At 38.6% G+C, this 20523-nt stretch overlaps 2 long non-coding RNA genes across 2 annotated transcripts; both read right to left on the reverse strand.

Annotated features, from left to right (window-relative positions):
* Window positions 1-936: 936 nt before the first annotated feature.
* LOC148855298 (uncharacterized) lies at window positions 937-1548 on the reverse strand. Its single transcript, XR_016095112.1, has 2 exons — window positions 1172-1548; window positions 937-1029 (listed from the first exon to the last, which is right to left on the reverse strand). It is a non-coding gene; the product is annotated as an uncharacterized LOC148855298 (long non-coding RNA).
* An 8562-nt stretch (window positions 1549-10110) lies between these two features.
* On the reverse strand, window positions 10111-15149 carry LOC148855299 (uncharacterized). Its single transcript, XR_016112268.1, has 5 exons — window positions 14752-15149; window positions 12653-12717; window positions 12504-12565; window positions 11431-11751; window positions 10111-10547 (listed from the first exon to the last, which is right to left on the reverse strand). It is a non-coding gene; the product is annotated as an uncharacterized LOC148855299 (long non-coding RNA).
* Between the last annotated feature and the right edge of the window lie 5374 nt (window positions 15150-20523).

Genomic DNA, 20523 nt, shown 5'->3' on the forward strand with positions numbered 1-20523 from the left:
TATTGGCCGGGCTCTTGGATTGCCGTCAATTATTTACATATGGGCATCCAATGGTCCATGATAGAATTCGGTGTATGAGACTCTAATGTAATGTTGTAAATAACCTCTTCCATTTCTTTTTTTGGGAAAAGTTATAAAGCCTATAATCAAGCATCAAATTATTGGTATCGGGTATTGCATTAGATAAATTGAATACGGATATACTTTGGAAATATGCGGATACAAACGAAAAATATAGAAACACTTAGATATGCTAGGAAAATGCATACAAATTATATAAATAGATTAATAATATTAAACCAAAGTTAAATTATCTATGAATAAAATATAAACACATGATAATTGTAAAATAAAACAAATAAATCATTTAACGTAGATAAAATAAATTACTTTTAATTTCCAATTTTTATTAATTTTTTGGGGAAATTAAATATTAAATTACTCATTTCAGTTTTTATAATTATAATTTTCTGTTTTCCATTAATTTTGTTGGGAAAGTTTATTTATTTAGTATTTTATATAATAACTCTATTTTAACAAATAATAACTTTGTTTTCATTTTTAACATATAATTATGTGTAAAATAAAATATATAAATCATCTAAGGTAGATGAAATATATTATTTTTATTATTTTTAGTTTTTATTAATTTTTGGAAAAATTAAATCTTAAATTATTTATTTCAATTTTCATAGTACAATTTTTAATTTTTATTAAAGATTAAAAACAATCCAAAAGTAATCAGTATACAGTTTTGTCAAACTAGGCACTGATACGCCTCTATATCAATGTGTATCGGGCCGTATTCACCAATACAGTGCGATAAGACTGGATATAGAGGCGTATTGTGCCAATACACACGACTTATAGAATACGTATTCAATCGTGACACATCCTATATCCATGACCATGGATACGAATATGATACACCCCATATCGGGAAATACAATCGTATCGATACCTTAATCCTTAGTAATAATCCATTCCTCTGTCTTCTACCTCTGATGGTTTTCTTGATGTAGCTAAAACCTTGTAAAGGATGCAAACCAAAGCGTTCTGATCAATAATTCTAGTAGAAGAAACCAAGTACTAATTACCCATCAAACTATTGTCTAATCCTGCTGAACCGATTTCTACTATACTACTACTACAACAACAGTAATAAGCGTACCAAGACACTGTCAGGCTCGGAAGGCAGCATCAACAGAAACAACAGAGCTTGAATCAATCGACTGTGAAAGTGTGAAAGTACACTCAAGGTCCACGAATATGTTGAACTTGCCGGAATTGTTTCTGGGCAGCAATAATTCCTTCAATTGCAGCATCGTTTCCAGACCTGTCACTGGCATCTACATCTGAATCCAATTGAGAAGAACAAGGCAAAAGCCAACCCAAGATACGCTCTAAAAGGGGACAAGAGATACATCTAGCATCAGCCTCTTCCATCTCCATGGATGCTTCATGTAAAGGTTGCTTGACCATGGATACGTTTTGGCAACGAAGCTCTGTGTGCATGATGAGTATCAAGACTGAATTTCATGTGAAGACAGATGAGAAGTGGAGCTTATTTAATTACTTGTACAGAAAGACTTAATGGGTAATGGGCTGGTGGCCACGGTCATGGAGGACAAAAGGCAAAAGTTGGGAATACGTCAGATCCACTAATTAAAACTACTAAAGTTACCACATTGTGCTTCATTCTGCATGGTCTAACGGGGTAATGTTGCTGGGCCTTGACGTTTACTTAGTTATACCATTTACAACCATGATGGTGATTGGTGAGTCTTTATTTCTTCCTTTATAATATTTAGGACCATTATATATAAAAGGATGGATGGGAAATCGAGAAGGTGCCAGCTGTCCCAACACAGTCTTAACATGATTTATATCCGCACATCTCACTGAAATCATCATGAAAAAAATCTTTGTACTAAGGGGTTATTTGACAACAGCTGAAATGATTGAAATGAATGACATTGCCTTTGTCATTTATTCAATAAATTTATTAAGGAGGTTGTAAGCTCCTTGGTAGCTAAAAACTGAAATTAATTGGGTTTATCAAACACAAATATTTTCTTTTATTTAATTATTTTATCCATTGAAAATAGAACAATAAATTGTTCAATTCAGCAATTCAGCCACTTCAGCAATTATCAAATGACGCCTCACATGAATCCAATCCGCATCTGTTGAACTTGTCCAGTGCAAAAAAAGTGCAAAATTATAATACATTGGCTCTACTTATTTGCACTATGAATTTGAACCAAATCCGAATTTTGCACCCAAAAATCCAATTTTGCATCCATTTATTTATAATTATGATTTGTATTCATACTTTTTGCAAAATGTACACTTTTTATCTCATTTGCACTCATTAGCAGTGCAAATTTTACATCCTAAAACTGATGGCAAAATTTAGACCACTTTATTCTTGCCTCATTTCTCTCTCATATATAGTGAGAACTACATCATCTTGCTTTCTACCTCCCATCCAAACAAATAACCCTACTCACCTTCATTCTCTCTTTCATATAAGATGAGGGCTACATCATTTTACTTCTTACAAATAAATATGAATTCAGCCTATTTGCACCATTGCACTGCTAATTATCAAACTGAACCATGTCCCATGGTTTATTGCAACCACTGTTGTTATACATGGGTTCTACTGTTGTTGTGGGACTTTTCTTCTTTTGAGATAAAGAGGGTTTTTCTTTCTCTTCTTTCAATTTCAGGCATCACAGGCCAAGATAAAGAGGGTTTCATTGTTAATTGGAGTAAACTTTCCGGTGCAAAAATAAAAAAAACTAGAAGTGTCATTTTTCAACAGATGGACCAATCAGAAAAGAGAATTCAAAACCCTACTTTTATCCACTTCAAATAACCAAAGAAAACCCAACACGATGGAATGTAACATCAGTAGTGGATGTGCATGGCAAGTTCCGCTGGAATCAATTCGGTTCTCTGAATTGAGGTCAATTTGAGGAGGCGTGACTTTTCACTAATTTTAACGAGGCTTCTTGGGCACTGTTCTTGCTAGATAGATGTCATATAGCCCAACTCTCAGCATAAAATATGCCATATTCCTCTCTCATAAAATTTGGGCAACAGCATATATACTATGGAGCTGGAGGAAAAGCTTGATGCTTTATGTAGCGTTTATCCTCTTCTGGGTTGTGTCTGGGATTTTCTTGTGCTCCTTCGCTCCTTTCAATTTGATCCAATAGTGAACTCCGGCGAGACGCCGGGGAAGACTGAAGTGGATGCTAGCACTGAAGACCTTGTCGTCGCCGAAAATCATTTTCGGCAAGTTCAACATATCCGTGGGCCTTGATACGGTTCTCGTCGTCCCCTTTTATTGAAGCCCTTAATTGTGATGATGATGATGATGAATATGGTATTTATACTTAAAAGTTTTGTGCTTTTGTTCTGATTGGATTTTGTGTAGAAATTGGATTAGAATTGGTCTAGCACTGAACTGATCAGTACGATTTGCTATAGCTTTTACTTGGAGCGGTAATTCTCTTGTACAAGCTTTGGAACTGTTGAGAGTTAGAATTGTACTTTTGTTTCCAAGATCATTGTAGTTTATATCACAATCCTAGTGTTCTCAATTAGCTGGTAGTTTGTTGAAAATTTCTTATTGCAAAGACTAATACTTGTTAATTTGTTTGGATGCTTGCACTTGTTTGTCTTTATAAGTCAAATTGCCGCTTAATAGTAAATTGTTTTAATTGTTTTATACAAGAATGGTGAGTGATTCATTTTCTTCCAAACGAGGCACAGAAGTCAAGGATCCTTACTATCGTTTAGGCTCAGTTTGGAAGGAGTATAAATGCAAATATGTACAACATAAATATATATAAAATAATACAAAATATAAGGCTTTGTATTCTATATATTTGCATTTGTATTCCTTCCAAACTGAGCCTTAGGTCTTCGACTCTCTTCTACGAAAAAATAGAAAAGGTCATGGATTTGCTCCTGATCTTGGAACTGTTACCAAGGCCTAATTTGTTTGCAGTGCAATTTATTTGCCCTGGTGCAAAAGTGTGGGAGTAAATGATTCTAGTGCAAATTTCGATATGTTCTTATTTCAACTTTTACCTTATTTTGTTTGGCATCTTGGGCGAAGAAATGAAAGCCGGAGCAAGATAAAGTAAGAACAAAGCAAAAGTGGGTCAAATTTTGCATTTTTTTTATTTGCTCCCTCATACATTTGTACTCGTGTAAATGAAGTTCCACATCAAACAGAGTTAAGGATGTTTTTTTTTTTTTTTCACAAATAGATCAGTACCAGAAAACATAGTGGGTGTTTAGTACAATGGTGTTGGATTGCCATTGTGTTTTGAGTTGATCAATATAAATTTGTGAGAGATACCTGAAATGTTTTAAAAACCTTTTGAGTTGATAACTACAAATATGATTTTAATATAAATTTGTGAGAGATTTTAATATAATCATGAAATTTAGAAATTGAAAAAAAAGGAATTGTTTAAGATAATATTCTAACTCATGAATCAAATATCTTCCCTTGATTAATCTGGAACTGGAAAGATCCCTTTTTGCAAGGTTAGTTGTGTTTATGTATGGTCATATTTTGGAACATTGGTGAAGGTGTACACATATTTTTGAGAGAACGCCCAAAATGATATGAACCGAGAGAGATCGGATATGTTTGGCATCGATGCTGCAGATACAGCATGTGTGGGTTGGAAGTATCGTTTTATAAGAAAACGGTCTCTTTTTTTGGTTTGGAAATGTTGCTGCCAGGTAGGATATTTTTTGGAGCAACAATAATACTTTATGTTTGGTACCAGTGCTCCATGTTTGTTTTCAACATTGGTACCCATTATAAGAAGTCCACGTTACTGTCACATCACGTCCTTATTGGCAGCAATGAATTGTAATATGAGAGAATGTCAAATTTAGCGTTGCTCTAAACCATGCATTTTCGATTTCTAAGGCATGGCTTGGAGCACAATTTTTTATGGAAAAATGGTTCCAAACAAACAGGCGTTTCCTAGAGCACCATTTTTTTCTACATGGCGCTAATGTGTCATCATTTTTTGGAACAATGTCATCAATGCCAAACAGACGCCTAGTATATGTTTGGCATCGATGATGCATATACAACACCGTTTCCACTGTTTTCTGAGGAAATTGTATCTATTTTTTTGTTTGGAAATGTTGCTACCAAGTAGGACATTTCCTGGAGAAATAACAACACCTTCTGTTTGGTATCCAGTGCTCTGTATCAGTCTGGATTTCCTACTAACTTCTCTCTACTCTCCTCTCTACTAATCCAACAAAATGATTCCAGCTATTTTTAACATGGTTTTCAAAACCGGACTGGACCGGACGGTCAGACTGAAAAAATCGGGAACCAGTCAAGTGACCGGTTTTGATTTTCCCCAAAACTAGAAATTTTTCCAAAATTAGAAACTTTTCCAAAATTGTTGATTTTGGTTAGCAAACCGCTGACCCAGGCATTTAACCGTTTGAAACGTTCGAACGATTTTGACCATTTTTTATTTTTTTGAATTTTTTGTTAGAATGGATTGATCATTCGGTTCGAACAATCAAGCCGTTCAACCCAATAACTGAACCCCTGACCGCTTCTCCGAGTCATTTTTAAAAACCATGATTTTTAATCATGTTAGAGTCCAACTTTAGTGTAACAACTAACCAATAGCTTAACCCCTCCATTAAATACTCTTTTTAAAATATTTCGATTCTTCAAATATTAATTAAACCTTTTTAAAAAAAATAGATATTTTCATTTAAGCCCAAATTCTTCTTCCCCGTTCTCTTTTCTCTTCATCTCTTCTCAAAAATCTTTTGTTTTGTGCTTGATCATTAATATACAAAAAGCCCCTTTCAGATTTCTTCAAGGATCAAGAAAAAAATCTCTGTAGGCTTTGGCCACACTCCACACCAATAGATAGAAAAAGTTAGACAAATTCTCTCATGCTACCTATCAATATTTGAATCTTCTATCTCAATTGTTTGCCTTGCCTCTAGAAACTATCTACGTAGAACTTAAGATTTTCTATTTTATCACAAGTAATTCAAAATTTTCTCACAATCCAAAAACCTTCTTAATAAAGTTATACTCCTCCCAACATCTTCAACGACAACAAGAAAAAAAGTTCCAATGTATAGGTAGAAATTGAATGTGTACAGTGTCCTTTGCAAAAGAACTCAGCTTGATCTTTATATGTTTTAAACCCACAAATTGAAAGCTGAGCCAGTTAAAAATTATTTATTGATCTTGGAGAAATCGAAAACAAGCTTTCTTTTTTAAGCCTAGACAAATTCATGCATGGCAAAAGAGTTATAGATCACCGAAGATTTTTTTTTTTTTTTTATAAATAGCTAATGAATGCATAAAAAATAGGTATTTCTTTAAAAGAATATCTAACGGAGGGATTAAGGTGTTGGTCAATCGTTACACCAGGGGTAAGACTTTTTATTGGGTTAGTAGGGAGGTGAGTAGAGGGAAGTTAGTAGGAAATTCGGACTGGCTCCATATATTTTTTCAGCACTAGTACTCATTATAGGAAGTCCACATCACTACCACATCATGTCTTCATTGGCAGCAACGATCTTTAAATTGAAAAAATGTCAAATTTAGCATTTTCCCAGACCATGCCTTCTCGATTTCCAAGGCATGATTTAGAGTACCGTTTTTTATGAAAAAACGATTCTAAACATGTTACCACTTTCTAAAACACCAATTTTTTCAATGTAGTATTAATGTATCACCATTTTCTGGAGCAACAACATCGATGCCAAACACCACCCTAATCAGTTGATAGATAATGAAAGATAGAGGCAGGAGATCTAGTGGGGTTTACCTATGAATCGGATGGAGGGAAGTTGAGGTAGTAGTTGGGTAAGTCCTCCATTGCTTTCACTCTCTTTTTTCATTTTACAGACTAAGGGGGTGTTGTATAGCATAGATGAGAAATTGAGTAGTGTGTTTTCATCTACACCACGGGTGTAGTGTGGATGAAAACAAACCACACTCCAACAAGGTAGTTGTTCTACACCATGGACAAAAATGTGTGGACTAATCCACACCACACTTCCATGAGCGTTCTGCAAGGTGTGGCATATTTCAATCTACACATTGCATTTGATTCCATGCTTCTCAACTACAACATTTGAGATAATTTATGTCGTTAATCATTAAAAAACAATATATCATTTTTTGTAATATATACGATAAAAAATATTAGTAAATTGCTAAGGATTTTAATAGTTAATAAAAATAATATTTGTAATAATTAATAATATTAAATAACAAATAATGATATTAATATTAATTAAAAATGAGTAGTAATATTAATGATAATTGATAATATTAACAATAATTTTATTAATATTTAATAATAATTAATAATATCAATAACAATTAATATTAATAAAAGTAATATTTGAAACTTAATAATTAATAAAATAATATTAATATTAATTAATAAACATGAGTAGTAGTGGCATTCAAATAGAGAAGAGTAATATAGCATGAGAATAAACAAAGGATGAATACTTACTAGTTACCATTGATGATCCGATGCAACAGTGGTCGGAGGAGGAGTCGCAAGTAGTTCAAACTAGGTTTGTTAGTAATACCTGAAAATTCAAGCCTGGTGTCCAAACCAATTATCTCATATTCAAATGATGTATTTATGTAATCGGATCGAATTCGGATGTTACAATCTACATTCGATTAATAATCGGATTAGATTTGAATTTGACCACACCCGATCTGATTAAAATATGAAACCAATTATTATAATATTTATTAATTTTAATATATAAAATTTATATAATTGTATTTAAAATTATAAAAATATATACTATATATTATATTATATATGAATTTATATATAATAATTTAGTATGTTATATTTACATTAATTTATTATTTATAAAAGTTGAAAAATAAATAAATTTTATTTTTCTAGTATTTTAGAAAATTTATAGTAGAGTCGAATTAAATTTGGATCTGATCCGAGTCCGTTAGGATTTGAATTCAAATCCAAGCCAATTGGATTCAGATGTGGGTTATCAATAATCGGATTAAATGTGGATTTTGTTGCATCCAATCCAATTACAGTCATAGTTCAAATAAAGAAGAATAGCAATCACGAGTAGAGAAGAATAGGGGTGCTCGAGCTTTTTCTTGGACCGAACTGGTACTATCGATTTTTTGAAAATTGGTAACTGAAACCAATTGGTTAACTAGTTGGCTAGTTCGGTTAACTGTCGGTTTGATTCGTCGGTTTTTTGGTTTTTTAATTTTTATAATATATATTATAAAAATATATATATAATATTATATTTTATATTTATTTATTTATTTAATGCATATTTATTAATTTATAATATCTAAAATATATATAATATATAGAAATATATGTATACCGGTCAGTCCAGTTAACCGATTTTTCGGTTTGGTTTCGGTCCCTTCAATTTTTTCATTTTTTTTGCTCATCCCTAGAGAAGAATAACAACGGCAAACTCACAAAAAAGTGTTGCAGCAGTAAAAAGAAAAGAGGTCTTATACTAGGGTTAAACATCCATGCGAAGTATGGAATCGTTATTTCATATGCAAAATAGTGTAGTGTAGATGCTTCCACGAGATAAACCCGTGGATGAGAAAATGAACTATGGTGTAGACCAATCCATGAGATAGTATGGATCAATTCACACTACAGCCAATCGAATGCATGGCATAGGGGTGGGGTGGATTGAGACTAAATATATCGTGACCAATACACACCACCGAACACCACCTAAATAATCAAAAGATAAAGTCATAAGATACTTAAGCTTAACCTTATATTCTCATCTTATGGTCAATTTGAAACACCACTTGTACCATGATGGTAAATGACATTCCTACAGTTGTACCCCGTGTTTTTTTTTGTCTTTTTGCATATTGACCTGATCAGAATTTTTTTTTTTTTGATATTAATCACACGCCTTGTGCCTTCATAGGGACAGTAATTTTTTTTTTTTTTTTTTTGGGGGGGGGGGGGGGGGCATATTACAACACTTTTCTTTTCACAACAATTTAAATACTATTTTCCAAAAGGAAAATTGTCTAAAACTCACTATGAGTTTTCAACCTTTCCCTTAAACTCACCACAACTTTTCAAAGTGTCTAACACTCACCATGTTAGTAAGTTTTTATTTTCCAAAACTCACCTTCAGTTAGTGCATCATTAATACTTCTTAACAGAGGTGTCTATATCAACATAAATAACAATTTTCATGACCAAGTTGCCCTTGAATGGCAAGTTAAGAGGAAAAATGGTCTTTTCAGTTTTCAATTTTTTTCTTTTTTTTTTTGCATTTTTAGTGTTTTGCTATAATTTCCAATGTTTTTTATAATTTCTGTTTTTTTACATTTTCTATTTTCTACAATCTATAAATTTTCTTGTATTTTTTGTTATTTATTTGTAATTTCTGTTTTTCTATAATTTTTGGTGTTTTTTCTACAATTTTTATTTTTTGATTTTGTTTTTCAATTTCTATAGTTTCTATAGTTTGAAAAATAATTTTTTATTTTGTTTGCAATTTCTATAAGTTTTTTTATTTTTTGTTTCTATGTTTTTATGTGTTTTATATTTGAAAATATTTTTTAAACTTTTTTCCTTTTTTCATGTCTAAATATCAAAATAGTAATATATTAACACCCGTTAATTTATTTGTATATATTTTATATTTTTTTATGAAGGTTACACTACAACAAAAATGACTTTTACTGCCATAAAAGTCTTAAAAACTGCCGCTAGTTATAGTTTTAGCAGCAGTCGTGACTGCCGCTATAGAGATGCACCGACTGCCGCTAAATCTATTATATATATATATATATATATATATATATATATATATATATATATATATATATATATATATATTTTTTTTTTTTTTTTTTTTTTTTTTTTTTTTTTTTCGCACCTACCCAAATAACCTGAAATCCATTCAAAATAACCTGTAATTATTTTTAATTACTAAACAAGATTTTAATTTGCTTCAAATAACCCATTTTATATTCAATCATCCAAATTGAAATGAAATACAAAAAAACAAAGAAAAAAAAAACAAATTCTATTAATTCATTCATTCATTCTCACAAATACAAATTTCGTCCATTTATTCTTAAAAATGGACCCTCTGATGCTAATTGTTCTCATTCTCAATGATTCTATCATTGTACAAATACAATGTTTCAGATCACAAATACAAATTTCGCTCATTCAAAAGACTTTAACTCCAAGTAGGATTTCAGATCATCCTCAGTTTCAATGTTTCAATCTTTGTACTCTTGCAGCTTGGAGAACCTCCAGTAGTTTGACATCATAAGCAATCAATAGCCTGCAATCAATAGCCAGACCAAATTACTTAGACTGGTGCCTCCCGAGCTTCCTCCTCTTCCACTGCTTGGGGCTTGATCATGCAAATCTGGGCCTCCTTACTTTTGCCCCACAAGAGAATAGAGACCAATAATCACAAGAACAGATCCCAATACGCTGTCCATTGCAGTTGCAAAAAAACAAGATTAGAATAAAGATAAATATGGAATCAGTAATTTCACTGGAATTGTTGATCACTTATTTAGGGCCCCATTGGGAGGGCTAAAGCCTGAAGCCTTTGATAGAACGGGTTTGGACTTTAGAGAAGCCACTCAAAGAAGCTTAAATGCAAAGCCGTTTTCTCAGCTGTAGGACAGCAAAATTGGGTTTCCCGGAATTTTCACCAAACACTGTTTATACTTTATAGGCTGTCCTGGTGGGGCCCTCGCCCTACCTTGTGAAGCCAAAAGCCTCCCTATGACTTCCTAAAAATCTGCAGTTGCCTCCTTTCCATCTTTGTTCAAGTAAAGCAGCCTTCAAAGTTAGGAAATTACACTTACAAACTTATTAGGATACCTCTCAATATAATTCAAAATATCAGATTTATCCTTTTAAACTTCACCAGACCTAACGTATTTTTAGAGTAAAATCACTTTATTCTTTGAGAGTTTTGAACTGCCATCTAACTTAGAGATTTTTTTAATTAAAGGTGAAAAAAATCTTTTGGAGGTATTTTAGTAAATATCTATCACACAAGATTCTTTTTAATCCATCCATGACAATAAAAAAAAGGGAAATAACTGTAGGTTTTTTTCAATACTACAGAGGAGGTTTTTATGATTGTTAGAAACCTCAAGGGTGGTTTTTACCCATATGGGCCCCTGAACTAGCACAGCCCAGCCAAAGTCTGCCCTCAACTGACAAACCAATACCCGACTAGAGCCCACTTCATGTGGTTTGTCATCTATTGTATTGTTCTATATATGTTCATTTCTTCAAAAAGAGCCTTAAACTGAACTGCATTATTCAGATACTGTAGATGGGGATAAAGGGTACTTACAGCATACAAGACAGTTAAGATCGCAGCTTTCCCTCTCAGAACCCACAAGGAAATGTCTCTTTCAATGACCAAGCTCATTACAGCCGATTGAATTGCTCTGAAGAATGACATAATTGTGGTGCTAGAGTACTGACAGGGGTATTGCTTGCTAATCCGTGCTTGAATGAGGAACCATGAAGACCAGAAGCATCTCCTTAGTCAAACATTTCCATGAAGACCAGAGTACTGACATAATTGTCTTGGATGGGATGCCCCTTCCTCAAAAGCATCTCCTTAGTCAAACATTTTTCTAGTGCAACCACCCATGTGAAAGAATTTCACCTAGAAAGGGGCAGATTAACCCCATGATTAAATTACTTGACAACAATAATATCCCAGTCCACCTCAAGTGCCATGATTAAATTACTTGACAACAAGGGGTAAACAGGATCCTCCTTCCTAGGTACATCTCTGTTGTCCCATAGGCCAATTTGGCAAGCTGTGGTTATATCAAGGCTTCCATGTCAAGCCATATCAGCTCTTACAGCTTCCTGCATGGGATGACAGACTGCCATCTCAGGCTGGGCAGACCCCAGATCTGATGTAACAAGGGTGTGATAACACTAGTCCTTTAGTTCCATACTACTACAATAGCTGACCTACATTATTGTGTCTGAATTTTTCTATTTCTGCATGTATCTTTCCATCCAATAGCTGACCTACAGTGCTTGTATGTGACCAAACTATAAGAAGAACCAATGCACATAGACATTCACAGGAAAACAAACAAGGACCCCCAAGTCCCAAAATTTATTATCAATTCATTGATGCTGAACCCAACCCCCAATAAAGAAACATAACAAACGCGAACCAGAGGTCCATTCCTATTGTTAATGTTAATGTAAATGGACATAGAGCTGCAAACTGTAGCTGTTTGTTCAGGTTTTAAGTGGAATCTGATTAAGGCAATCTGAATTTGATCCCAAAATGGATCCACTCCAATATTGAAATACGTGTTTATATTAATATATATACATAAGGAAAATATATATGTCCTACAGAAATATGTATGTAAGACAAAGAAGAGAGCTCACGGGACAGTAGTAGAAGGGTAGCTGTGACAGGGGTATGTGCAGGTAAAGGAACTGATGGTGACCTGCCAAATGAAGAAAGTTAACCAACATATAAAGTACAATGGTCCAAAGGCCACTCAAATGCAATAGAAAGTAAATGAAAAACTCACGAAGCTGATGTTGCTGGCATAACTTGGGGAGTTGCTGTAGGAGGGGAAGAACTTGTTTGTGGAGCCTGCATATGGAAGGCATTATATTAAACCAGTTTAGAAAATGACTAACTTTAAACAAGATCATTCCCAACTTTTTTCCTTCCTTTTACCAAATCTAACAGCTTTCTTTTTGTGTTGTTTCTTAAAAGCTAATCCTCTTTCCTTTATCATGACCTCCAAAAGAGGCCAACCCATTGACTTTCCTATATTTTTTTTTCACCAAGTTATTCTGAACTTCAAGATGTCCAAGCTTTTAAATACTGTTTCTATTGGTCATAAATCTTGTTTCTAGATTTTTTTACCCAGCTATTCTGAACTTCAATATGTCCAAGCTTTAAAAGCTAACCTCTTTCCTAGATTTTTTTACCCAGCCATTGGTCGAAAATACTGTTTCTATTGCTACTTTCTTTCCTTAAGCGAGTATATTATTTCTATTCTTGTAGCTACTGAACAATCTAACAATCAGCTTCTTAAAACCAAAAGAAATGTTTAATTATGTCCTTATGACATGACTGTAGGGTGAACCAAGCTTCCACCTATTTAAACTTTGTTGTATGATGTCCACTGGTTCAGGCACTGATGCATTTGGTTCATTAAAGCTTTTGCATTTGTTGGTTGTAGGTTGCTACTCTTGAATTGGCTGGAGAAAGCTGGTGAATGGTGAATGCGTTATGGGCCAGAGTGGACCCATTTGAAATATAATGCTAAATCAAGCAAACCCAGAACAGGCGGGGAGCTTTGAATAATTCACAATCCACCATTACCCATCAAGGACTATTCTAGTAAAGCTACAGACTATGACATGAAAATCCCTGTCTATATATGCTCTTAACTTAAGTCTTAACAAGTGTTTTGGTTGATCCCTCACCCTCATAAGCATCAAAACCTGGGGCCCTGGCAAACTGCCTCTGCTTGGGTCACTATCAACAGTGGTTTGAAAACACTGCTCTTCTCTAAGTATGTAATTATCTTGAAAAAAACAAAAAGACACTTAACATTGGGCGATAAAGGCCTGTTTGGGAGTTCTTCAACATTGATTGAGCTGCGTTGACTGAAGGTCCCAGAAGCTACAGAAAATAGTTTTTCTAGCTCATGTAAATCTATTTTTGATTTTCTGTGTGAGGCCTACTTTATAATGCTAAAAGCCACTGCATGAAAGCCCTCCCAAACGGGCATTCCAAATGTGATGCAGCGACAGTAATTAGATGTTAATTAGCATTCCATGACCAAGATCAAAGTCATCAGACAATAATGCGCTGTTGTTATTAGGAGTGGAACCCAATTTCTAATTCCCAATTTATTCAACTTTTGTGACTCACCAATATCAATTAGCATTCCAAACCTGTATAGGCATAAATATTTTTCTAGTATTTTTTATGATCTCCATGAGACAATAACATGTTTTTTTGATAGACTCATGAGACAATAACATCCAGCTGCGCACTGAAACAGTGAAATTCAGAGATTTCTGCTTGGTAAATAGTTTATCCCAACCTTTCCACATGGTATGCTAACATAATCATTTAAAAGAGTCAAGATCTATAAAGTACATCAAACTATAAGAGTAGTTAATCACGTCAAATGGCTTAGAAAAATAAACAAAGAAAACGTAGAGGCTATAACAGATATCTCAAGTTATTTCAACTAAAAAATCAGCAGATCTACATCAAAAGATTTAGAGTCGAATAGAGTCTAAGCAAGAACCAAAATATTCATATGTACGCTGCTTAAATATCAGAACTAGAACAAATATTCTTAACTTCCTATAAGTGAAAGTATCGAATGAACGACACAAACCCTAAATCTATATGTTAAGGAAATGAGCTCGATTCTATCATGCTAAGAAAACAAACAGTAAATTGGAAAAAAAAATCAAAATATTGATAAAGGTTGGAAAAGGCAAATGACCGGCGTTCAGGGCCAACCCAGAGGTAAAAAAAAAACGAAACAAAAACAAAAACAAAAACAAAAACAAAAAACAAAAAACAAAAAACAAAAAAACAAAACAATAGAAATAAAACCTAGAATGCATATATTTTTCGAAGAACCGACCTTACCTCAAGTTAGGCTTTACCTAGGAATAAAACCTAGAATTCCAATCCGAGAAAAAGGCCTGAAGAAGCATCGACTTTACCTCAGAACACTATTTTGACAGAGACATCACTCCCTTGACAAAGCAAGAGAGAGAGCGAAAGAGGGACAACTGAGAGAGAAAGAGCGCGAAAGAGGGACAACTGAGAGAGAAAGAGCGCGAGAGAGGAGCGACTGTCAGAGAAAGGGGGAGAGAGAGAGAGACAGAGAGAGCGCGAGACAGAAAGCGATAGACGATTGAGCAAGAGTGGAGAGAAACGGCGGGAAGAGGCGTGAGGAAGGCAAAAATGAAACTTGCGCCTTTTTATGTAGCGGCAGCCATTTGTTGTGTTGGGGCAGTTTTAATCTACATATTAATATTTCTAGCGGCAGTCGTTAAACAGTCAAGTTTAAAACTGCCGCTAGAAATATATTTTCTTGCAGTGTTAAAATGGTTTTATATTAATAACCGTCGGTTTATTCAACGTCAAATTAGTGATGTGATGAGTTTTATACATTTAAAAAGTGTGATGAACATAATATAAATATTGAAAATTCACGGTGAATTTTAGACGATTTTTTATTTCAAAATCAGTGAGAGCGGTAAAGTGACTTAGACAAATCCATTTATATAATGATGGTGTGCAATCCGGTCGGTCCTAGCTGTCAACGGCCTTGTCTCTGAGTGAAGCTACAGGGAATTTGAAACGGAGAAGATGAGGGAAATCCGGGAGAAACCCAGTGAGATTGCTCCGAATCTCAAGTTAATATTCTTTCAAAAGCAAGATAAAACCAGATGGCGCAAAGTTCACATACTTTGTTCTTGGGGGGTAGGGAACCTTTTATAACCACTTCGCACACTCACTCCGAGGCTTCTGTCAGGTCGGGTATGATTATTTCTGTGCTTCTGCCAGTTCGGGTGTCATCCCCTCTACTAGGACAGAACCGCCACTGCTCCTTGTCGGAGTCGTCTCTGTAACTAGAGATGGCTGGGTCAGGTAGCGGTGGCAGGTGGCCGTTGGAATGCGACTGTCAAGCGTCAGATCCCAAGTCAGTCAGGTGCGCCACCCCTGGATATGGACTCCTTCGATGTCATGTACGGTTTGTTCAGTTCGGTGTCCTAGGCGAAGTGCTGGAGTGGTGTGCGGGGCGAAGTCTTGAGTTCGGAGAGAGGTGTGGCCCGAATTGCCATGGGGCAGGCCTGTTCGGGTTGTTGCCCTTTGTGTTCATAAGGCTCGGGGCCTAAGGGAGAGCTCGGGCTTCGTACTGGGAGTTTGGGCTCCTTGCAAAGAGTTCGGACCGCTAGTTCCTCCCTTCGGAGCTCGCGCCTTGGCGAGTTGTTATGCCGAGCTATTGCTTTTGCCACGTGTTGAGTGATTACAAGGTCGGGCCAAATCTTCCTTCATCAATTGCCCCCCACTCCTCGTGCTAAGGGTCTTGCCCTGGCGCAGGGAGTTCGCGAGGTGGCGGGTGGATTTGTCTCGTACTTCGAATTGGTTGAGTGATAGCGTGAGGTGCGTTGCCAGGATTCTTTTGGGTTTCTCGAGCGCCCAAAAGACGGGAGACGTGCCGATCTTCCTACAAATGCTGACTAATGTGACAGCACGCGCCTTATTTCAAAATTCAAAAAATGCGCCACTGGGAGACGTGACAGCGGCTCAGACGGTTCTTCAAGTGGGTCAGATGCAGGTTCTACGAACCGAGTTGCATCCCCTAGTGGTCTTAGCGAACCGGAGGTAGAGCTCGAGGAAGAGTTTGAACCCGTAGGCTGAGTCGCCTCGGGTAGTTTTGCGTCCACCTCTCGTCGAGGTCGGACGTTAGACAAGTTTGGTCCCTCAACCATAACGCCTGAGGGGCTCCAATCCCTTATTACCTATTACAACTTGCATGGGGAGTACGCCTACTTCATACCTTCGGGTAGCTTTCCTTGGGAACACGGTCCTGAAGAGATCGTGATATTCCGGGAGCAGCTCGCTGCGGGGATGCGACTGCCTTTCCACCCCCTTCTTGTCGAGGTCATGAACCACTTCGGCGTTACTATCGGCCAGCTTCACCCGAACTCCATTCGTAACTTGGTGGGGACAATCTCCCTATTTTGCGAATAGGGCTTTCCTTTAGACTTGGAGATATTCTCTTCTATTTTAATGCTTAAGAAGCAAGCGGGTCCCCTTCCCGGGCGTAGGCAGGCGTATTACCTGTCTCCTCGCCTGGGTTTTAAGCTCTTACATGAACTTCCCAACAAGGTCCCGACGTGTAAGCGGGACTACTTCAGGGTGTGAAGTGTACTGGGGTGGCTGTTTCAAACCGGGTGGAGGATGGCCGCCCCTAACTCCGATGTTACGCTTGATAAAGAGATGGTGAAGGGCCTCCAGCAATGGGCACGGCTTGGGCTAAAATGCCATTAGTATCTGACAGAGGGCAAGCTCATTGCGGTCGGCCTGAGTTCGGGTAGGTTTCTTACTCAGAGGTTTCTTGTTTTGCTTTGTTCTTTTGTTTTTTCTAATGTCAAACTCTTTTTTGCAGGTGTGATGGACTTAGAAAGGACTCGTGGTGGGCACCTATTTCAAGGCATGAAGAGGAGGAAGCGAGTCGCCAAGCGAACTCGTGCCGAGCTGCCCCAAGATGCAGAGCCCGAGGTACCAGACTACTCGTCAGAGGATCTGCCCAGGGAGCCCGAGCTGGCTCCTCCAATGCAAGAAGCGGCAAGGGCCCCTTATGCCGAGACTACTTACACGGGGGCTCCTGCCTACTCTGGTGCTCCCGCTTACTCTAGGTCCGCTTTCACGCGAGCTAGGCCCTCAGGCTCGGGAGCCCAAGGGGAATTCAGGAGCGTGTTGTCGCCGAACTACGCTCTTCAGAAGTCACCCGAACTCCATTCGTAACTTGGTGGGGACAATCTCCCTATTTTGCGAATAGGGCTTTCCTTTAGACTTGGAGATATTCTCTTCTATTTTAATGCTTAAGAAGCAAGCGGGTTCCCTTCCCAGGCGTAGGCAGGCGTATTACCTGTCTCCTCGCCTGGGTTTTAAGCTCTTACATGAACTTCCCAACAAGGTCCCGACGTGTAAGCGGGACTACTTCAGGGTGTGAAGTGTACTGGGGTGGCTGTTTCAAACCGGGTGGGGGATGGCCGCCCCTAACTCCGATGTTACGCTTGATAAAGAGATGGTGAAGGGCCTCCAGCAATGGGCACGGCTTGGGCTAAAATGCCATTAGTATCTGACAGAGGGCAAGCTCATTGCGGTCGGCCTGAGTTCGGGTAGGTTTCTTACTCAGAGGTTTCTTGTTTTGCTTTGTTCTTTTGTTTTTTCTAATGTCACTCTTTTTTGCAGGTGTGATGGACTTAGAAAGGACTCGTGGTGGGCACCTATTTCAAGGCATGAAGAGGAGGAAGCGAGTCGCCAAGCGAACTCGTGCCGAGCTGCCCCAAGATGCAGAGCCCGAGGTACCAGACTACTCGTCAGAGGATCTGCCCAGGGAGCCCGAGCTGGCTCCTCCAATGCAAGAAGCGGCAAGGGCCCCTTATGCCGAGACTACTTACACGGGGGCTCCTGCCTACTCTGGTGCTCCCGCTTACTCTAGGTCCGCTTTCACGCGAGCTAGGCCCTCAGGCTCGGGAGCCCAAGGGGAATTCAGGAGCGTGTTGTCGCCGAACTACGCTCTTCAGAAGTCACCCGAACTCCATTCGTAACTTGGTGGGGACAATCTCCCTATTTTGCGAATAGGGCTTTCCTTTAGACTTGGAGATATTCTCTTCTATTTTAATGCTTAAGAAGCAAGCGGGTCCCCTTCCCGGGCGTAGGCAGGCGTATTACCTGTCTCCTCGCCTGGGTTTTAAGCTCTTACATGAACTTCCCAACAAGGTCCCGACGTGTAAGCGGGACTACTTCAGGGTGTGAAGTGTACTGGGGTGGCTGTTTCAAACCGGGTGGGGGATGGCCGCCCCTAACTCCGATGTTACGCTTGATAAAGAGATGGTGAAGGGCCTCCAGCAATGGGCACGGCTTGGGCTAAAATGCCATTAGTATCTGACAGAGGGCAAGCTCATTGCGGTCGGCCTGAGTTCGGGTAGGTTTCTTACTCAGAGGTTTCTTGTTTTGCTTTGTTCTTTTGTTTTTTCTAATGTCAAACTCTTTTTTGCAGGTGTGATGGACTTAGAAAGGACTCGTGGTGGGCACCTATTTCAAGGCATGAAGAGGAGGAAGCGAGTCGCCAAGCGAACTCGTGCCGAGCTGCCCCAAGATGCAGAGCCCGAGGTACCAGACTACTCGTCAGAGGATCTGCCCAGGGAGCCCGAGCTGGCTCCTCCAATGCAAGAAGCGGCAAGGGCCCCTTATGCCGAGACTACTTACACGGGGGCTCCTGCCTACTCTGGTGCTCCCGCTTACTCTAGGTCCGCTTTCACGCGAGCTAGGCCCTCAGGCTCGGGAGCCCAAGGGGAATTCAGGAGCGTGTTGTCGCCAAACTACGCTCTTCAGAAGTCACCCGAACTCCATTCGTAACTTGGTGGGGACAATCTCTCTATTTTGCGAATAGGGCTTTCCTTTAGACTTGGAGATATTCTCTTCTATTTTAATGCTTAAGAAGCAAGCGGGTCCCCTTCCCGGGCGTAGGCAGGCGTATTACCTGTCTCCTCGCCTGGGTTTTAAGCTCTTACATGAACTTCCCAACAAGGTCCCGACGTGTAAGCGGGACTACTTCAGGGTGTGAAGTGTACTGGGGTGGCTGTTTCAAACCGGGTGGGGGATGGCCGCCCCTAACTCCGATGTTACGCTTGATAAAGAGATGGTGAAGGGCCTCCAGCAATGGGCACGGCTTGGGCTAAAATGCCATTAGTATCTGACAGAGGGCAAGCTCATTGCGGTCGGCCTGAGTTCGGGTAGGTTTCTTACTCAGAGGTTTCTTGTTTTGCTTTGTTCTTTTGTTTTTTCTAATGTCAAACTCTTTTTTGCATGTGTGATGGACTTAGAAAGGACTCGTGGTGGGCACCTATTTCAAGGCATGAAGAGGAGGAAGCGAGTCGCCAAGCGAACTCGTGCCGAGCTGCCCCAAGATGCAGAGCCCGAGGTACCAGACTACTCGTCAGAGGATCTGCCCAGGGAGCCCGAGCTGGCTCCTCCAATGCAAGAAGCGGCAAGGGCCCCTTATGCCGAGACTACTTACACGGGGGCTCTTGCCTACTCTGGTGCTCCCGCTTACTCTAGGTCCGCTTTCACGCGAGCTAGGCCCTCAGGCTCGGGAGCCCAAGGGGAATTCAGGAGCGTGTTGTCGCCGAACTACGCTCTTCAGAAGAGTAGGGAGGCCACCTTCCCTGAGGAGGTCGTGGCGTGGACCGATCTTCCTTTGAACCAGGTGGCCTGTCGTGCTGCCACTCATGCCATGGTGGTGAGTCAGATTTCTTGTCGGGCTTCTTTGCTTTTATCCCTCTCGCTGTCATTCTTTTAATCACTTGTTCTTTTCTTTTGGTATGTGAACTTTTCTATCCATGCCTTGGCGGCCCAGGTGGAGAGGAGCTCGAGGCAGGCGCGAGCTGCCAAAGAGGCTTTTCGTGCTGCCAAGGCGACTTCTCGAGTTGCTGAGGCGGCTGCTCGCACTGTACTGACCAGGCAGGCGATGTCTCAGAGAGATGCCGAGGCCATGGGAGTTGTTGTGAAGCATATGGCGGACCTGAGGCTAGATTTGCAGCATCATGTTGAATACCTTCAAGAGGACATTAGGAAGAGGACCGTCGGTACAGTCGTTCATCTATTATGACGTAT

Source organism: Nelumbo lutea, chromosome 4, assembly GCF_056320005.1.
Source record: "Nelumbo lutea isolate HS-2025 chromosome 4, American lotus-T2T, whole genome shotgun sequence".
Lineage (NCBI taxonomy): Eukaryota > Viridiplantae > Streptophyta > Magnoliopsida > Proteales > Nelumbonaceae > Nelumbo > Nelumbo lutea.